The sequence below is a fragment of the Bubalus kerabau genome, chromosome 2 (assembly GCF_029407905.1).
Source record: "Bubalus kerabau isolate K-KA32 ecotype Philippines breed swamp buffalo chromosome 2, PCC_UOA_SB_1v2, whole genome shotgun sequence".
Classification (NCBI taxonomy): domain Eukaryota; kingdom Metazoa; phylum Chordata; class Mammalia; order Artiodactyla; family Bovidae; genus Bubalus; species Bubalus kerabau.
In genome coordinates, this window is record NC_073625.1 from 40,674,834 (window position 1) to 40,680,833 (window position 6,000).

The window sequence follows — 6,000 nt, forward strand, 5'->3', positions numbered from 1 at the left end:
AGCATCAGGGTCTTTTCCAAGGAGTCACTTGTTCGCATCAGGTGGCCAAAGTATTGTAGCTTCAGCTTCAGCATCAGTCCTTTCAATGAATATTCAGGACTGATTCCTTTTAGGATTGTTTGGTTTGATCTCCTCGCAATCCAAGTGATTTTCAGGAGTCTTCTCCAACACCACAGTTGCTAAACAATAGAAAGATAATTAAAAGGAAGGGAAAGGAATATTTGAGTGTATTGTGTTTATAATTTCCTGACAAGGGATGAAGTGAATTTATAAGAATATTTGTCTTCCCTTTCGAAGGTAAAGACTTTTAAAATGTTTAAGTAGCACTTTCATAATACCTAGGGCTTCCCTCGTGGGTCAGAGGGTAACGAATCTGCCTCAAATGCTGGAGACCTGGGTTTGATCCCTGGGTTGGGAAGATCCCCTGGAGAAGGGAATGGCAACCCACTCCAGTATTCTTGCCTGTAGAATCCCATGGACAGAGGAACCTGGAAGGCTACTGTCCATGAGGCCGCAATAGTTGGACTCAACTTAGCAACTAAACCACCACAACCACTTTATAATCCCAGTGAGTAGATAAATCTGTAATGTGAAATGCAAATGTAATTGGAAAGGAAAAAGGCTACATGAAAGAGACTGAAGAAACATGGGCATTTGTGTTTCATGTACATTTTAGAAACTTTCAGCTCTTTCACCTTCTGCTTGAAGGAAGTAGATCAAAACTCTTTTCTCCTAAGGTATTCACAGTGTGTCTATGGAATTAGAGTTCCTTTCCATGATCTGGAGGATATGAAACTTGTAAGATAAATATGGTTTCCAATGAAGAAACAACAGCTGTCCACCAGGCAGCCCCTTGTCATCCTGTCAAGATGCACAGTTAGCTCTTGCCACTTTACCAAGCTGTGGGGTCCTTTCTTCACAGTTTGGGCTTACTGATGGTATTGATCAAAATGCTAATTTATGTTGATTTATCAAGACATGATGATTGTAATGATAAGCCTTCATGATTGGTACTTCCAAAGTAAATGTGCTGAAATGATAAATGTGTGTTTCCTTGGCCACAGAAATGGGTTTTGCTCTGCGGTTAATGTTTCATATAACCCAACTTCATTAGGCAGAACTCAGCTAATGACATCATGAATTTGTTTCATTTTATCCAATTGCATTAATTAGGGAAATGTGCTGAATGTTAATTGGGAAGAAACACGCTTTTTCCTTGGAATAAGGAAAGAAGAAACAAGGTAATTGGATTAATTTGTCCTTTCCCTCTTTTTTTTTTTTTAAACCTCCATTAACTAGGGACGTGCAGAACCTTTCTCAACAGGAAAGCATGAGCAACTTTGCGCTAACATGATTCTCATTAGCCAATTTAATTGTGGGAATTTAAAGTGAGAGTTCTAACGGACAGTGCCAGACTCTGAGAGCCAGACTAAATGCTATGTCTCTAGGGGATTACATATTTGATAATAACAGCAAGCAATTTCCTGAAATGGTCCAAAAAAAAAGATTGAACACTGAGATCTTTCTCATGGTTCTATTCATTATTCATGTTTGCTGTGTTCTACCACTTCTCTGCTCCTAAAGATGGGAATAATACTGTCTTTGGAGTTTTGTTTTTGATAAGAGTACATTGCAGGATACCTAGGACTAATGATGATCAGTGTGGGTTATTTAAAATATTGTTGTACTGAATTTAATTATAGGAATAGAGTATGTGAACAACTGAAAATCGCATCATGTGTATATGGTTGTGGGCATTCTCTAGATTGGAGGGGAGTAGGTGGCTTCCTTTAGTGAGAAGACACGGGTCTTCTGTTGTCTTTATTCCCTCAGGACTCGAGCTCCTGTTCTTGTTGGAAAACACATTTGCTGTATACTGTCCCATGCAGCCCACCTGTGTGGCTCCATATTCAGACCCAGTGAGTTTGAAACCCATAGCCTTTCCAGTGTGGCATGGAACAGATCACCTCCTTTAGAAGTAGGTCCCTTCCAGGACTGGAGCTGAAATTGTGTTCATGCTTCAGCTCTGCATAACCATGAAGAAAGTTTATTCTAAAATCAAGGCTAGTAACTATTTCATGCACTTGAATGCTATAATCAGAGGTGAAATAAGTAAATTATACAAGTGTTTTCACAAAAAAAACTGTTCAAAAACTGTTCAAAATTATGTTTGTATATGTGTGTAGTTTATCTATAGCCTATATATACATGTGTATATGTATGTGTGTGTGTAGTTTGTATAACTGTCAAGGAAGAATGGCTCATTTAGTATCATTTTTGCTATTTTAATGGGAAGGGTTTAATAAATGTATGATGAAACTATTTTTAAAGAAAAAAAGCATGCCTAATTTTCCATTTAAAATTTCAAGAATGCACTGGATGCCTGTAGATTTCTATCACTAATTAAATAAATTCACAATTTCCTCTTTCTAGAAGTCAGTCAGCTCCTCTATAACATAGTTCATTCCCACCCTGATAGTTTGACTCTAATTTTTGAAAAATCACTTGCTACCCTGTTGATTATCTTGAGTTAGTTGTATGAAGAATGTCTATTAATAATCTCAATTCATTAGGCGTCATGAAAAATAAAAGAAATAAAAGATGATATAGTATTCAGTTGATGAATATTTACGGGTTATAAATCCAAGTAGTTCTCTTAGCTGATTTCAGAGAAAGAAGTTATGAATTCCAGAGATAGAAGGAAAGTTAGACAGGATCTAAACACTTCATCACTTATTCTCAGGAGGTGGGAATGAAGAGATAGATTTGCATATAATGACACAGGTGAAGAATGATAGAGATGGAATTAAAACCTGGTGGTTTGTAGGGCTTTTCCTATTATTCCCTGAAGTTTCCTGATATGCAAATATATAAATAAATTTGAGGCAGTCTCAATTTAAATATGAATGAAGCTAAAGAACAAGTTTAAATCATTTATTTTTAATTTCATTTTAGAATATTTATATTTATAAAAATTTGAGAGGAAAGAACATAGAGTTCTTTATACCCCACACTCCATTTTCCTATTATCGACATCTTGTATTAGGATGGTGCATTTTTTACAATTAATAATACAGTATGAGTGAATTATTAGTAACTAAAGTCCATGCTTCACTCTTACTTATTTATGTTTTAACTGTTTTTGTGCTGGGATTCCATGAAACCACATTGCAGTTGGCTTTCATGTCTCCTTATGGTATTTTCTCTGACAGTTTCTGACTTTCCTTCTTCTTGATGACCTTGACAGACTGGAGGCCAACTGATCAGGAATTCTGTAGCTTGTTCCCCAGCTGAGTTTGCCTGATGTTTTTTCTCATGTTTACACAAGAGTTAGGGGTTTTGGGGAGGAAGGTTTCATAAGATAAAGTGCTGTTTTCATTATATCTTGTCAAAAGCACATACTGTCCATGTGACTCATTGACTGTATTACTGGGCTGAGGCGTGTTTGCCGTGTTTCTTTACTATAAAGTCAGTCTGTTTTTCTCCCCCAGTTTCCCTACCATGCACTTCAGAAGGGAGTCTGTCTGCACAGACCATGTTTAATGGATGGGAGTTATGTTCTATTATACTTCGTGAGAATAGAACCTATTTTTTTTTTTTTTTTTGGTATTATTTGGAATTTTTCTGCATGAGAGACTTGTTCTGTTCTCTCCTCTTTATTTAGTTATTCAATCATCTATTTGCATCAGTGGGGACTCATGGATATTTGTTTTATATTTTGAGGTATCATCCAGTCCTACCTTCTCTAATTAGTTTTTAACTCAATTAGTTATTTTTATTTTGCCAAATGCATTCTATATTTGGCCATTAGGATCTTTCAGTTGACTCCTGTATCACCTTGACATGGTCCCATCAGTTTAGACTTTTGGGGGAGTACTTTCTTACTTTCTATACTCTAAGTTGCTCCAGGCTCCAGTCCTAGAATCAGCCATTCCTCCAAGGAACCTTGATTCTTTTCATAAGTCATGACATTATAAACCAATATCAGAGCACTGAAGGACCTCGTTGCTAGAGGTTATTGTTGCTTCTGGGGTTCCCCAGTGGCTCCATGGTAAAGAATCTGCCTGCCAATGGAGCTGTAGGAGACGTGAATTCAGTCCCTGAGTTGGAAAGGTCCACTGGATCAGAGCATAGCAACTCACTCCAGTATTCTTGCAAGGAAAATTCCATGGACAGAGAAGCCTGGCAGGCTACAAGTCCATGAGGCAACTCAGGCGGATGTGACTGAAGTGACTTAGCTTGCACACACTGATTGTTGCTTCTATGAGTCTATGTTTCTGTTCTTTCATGGAAACCATGCTGTCTTGCATAAAGCTGTCTTGAATAACGTAGCTTTGTAGTGAGTCTTTGAACTGTTTTTTTTCAGTAATAGTTAGGCTATTTTGGGGCTTTTACCTTTCCATCTGAACGTTAGAATAAGTTTGCCAGTATCTGCAGAACAGCTTACTGTGGTTTTAAATGAGAGTGCTTTGAATCCATTGATCTAGAGGGGGAATAATTGACATCATAATGCTATTGACTCTTTCAGTACATGAACAAGGAATCTAGCTCCATTTGTTTAGATTTTCTTTGATTCTCTCACATGGTATTTGTTGTGTTCTGCGGAGAGCTCCTATACGTGCTTCATTATTTTTGTACTTAAGTATTTTGTTTTCTTTGGTGTGGTTGTAACTAGCAATGATTTATTATTATTTTTTAAATTTCACATTCCAAGAGTTAATTTCTGATCTATAGGAATGCAATTGACTTTTGTATGTTTGCTTTGTATCCTATCATCTTGCTGTTCTTGCTTATCGGCTCCAGGAGTTATTTTCTCAGTTGTTTGGTGTGTTCTATATATGCAGTCATGTCATCTGCAAATAAAGATTTTTATTTACTCCTTCCCGATATGTATAAATTTATATCCTTTTCTACAGTGGTTGGTAGGTCTTCCAGTTGATGTCAAGTCAGATAGTGAGAGGGGACATCCTTGTTGGGCTCCAGACCATGGTGGTATCCAAGTTCCCTTTCTCTGTTATGAAGCTGGCTGTAGGTGTATAATGGATGGACTTTCAGGCTGGATAAGTTTCCCTATATTCCTAATCTGTTGAGAACTTTTATCATGAATGACTGATGAATTTTGTGAAACATGTTTTCTGAATTGATATGATCATATTTTTTTCTTCTGTAGCCTCTTGATGTGGTATAGCACAGTGAGAGATTTTTGACTGATGAACCAGCAGAAGATACCTGGTCATAGTGTATGATTATTTTTGTATATTATTAAACTTTTTTTGCTAATATTTTATTATGTGTTTTGTAACTCTGTTCATGAGAGATTTGATCAGTACTTTCCCTGGCTTTTTAAAGTTTGTTTAATATGAGTGAAAATTGGTGAGACAGAAAGTCTTGAGGGAACTGGAATGGGAGAAATGCCCTTCTCCCAGCTGGTATTAAGCTCTTGTAAAGTTATTTCACCTACTGAGTAGGTTTCATTTTTTAAGATGCTCTGGGTGAATCTCATAACAATCACTCTTCTCCCTGCCTTGCCTGAACCAGGAAGGTATATTTCTCTGAACTTCACAGAGAGGATGTGGTGTGTTCCCTGAAGGTAATTCCCTCAGAAAGTGTGAACTGCAAGACTGTAGCTCCTAGAAGTTTCTTTCCCCTGCCAGTACAAACTCAACCAGGAGAAATGCATCAAAATTACCATATGGTGCTTCTTACCAGTTTATGGCTCAAGAAGCATCTGCTTCAGTAAAATACGTACCTCTGCCACCCTCTGCATTAGCTAGCCCTAGATTTGGAGGTGGCCATTCAGTTCAATGATGCAGCTGAAAGCAGTCCCTGTTCACAGTTTGTATACATTTTTCTTGTTGGGAGAATGAGAGCAATGACTTTCAACTTCCTAACATGGCAGACCTGAAACCAGACCTCTGATTTTATTTCTAAGATAGTGTTTTTATCTTTTTTTTTTTTTTTACTTCTCTCTGTCACACTCTCTTATTTTGTTTTACGAGG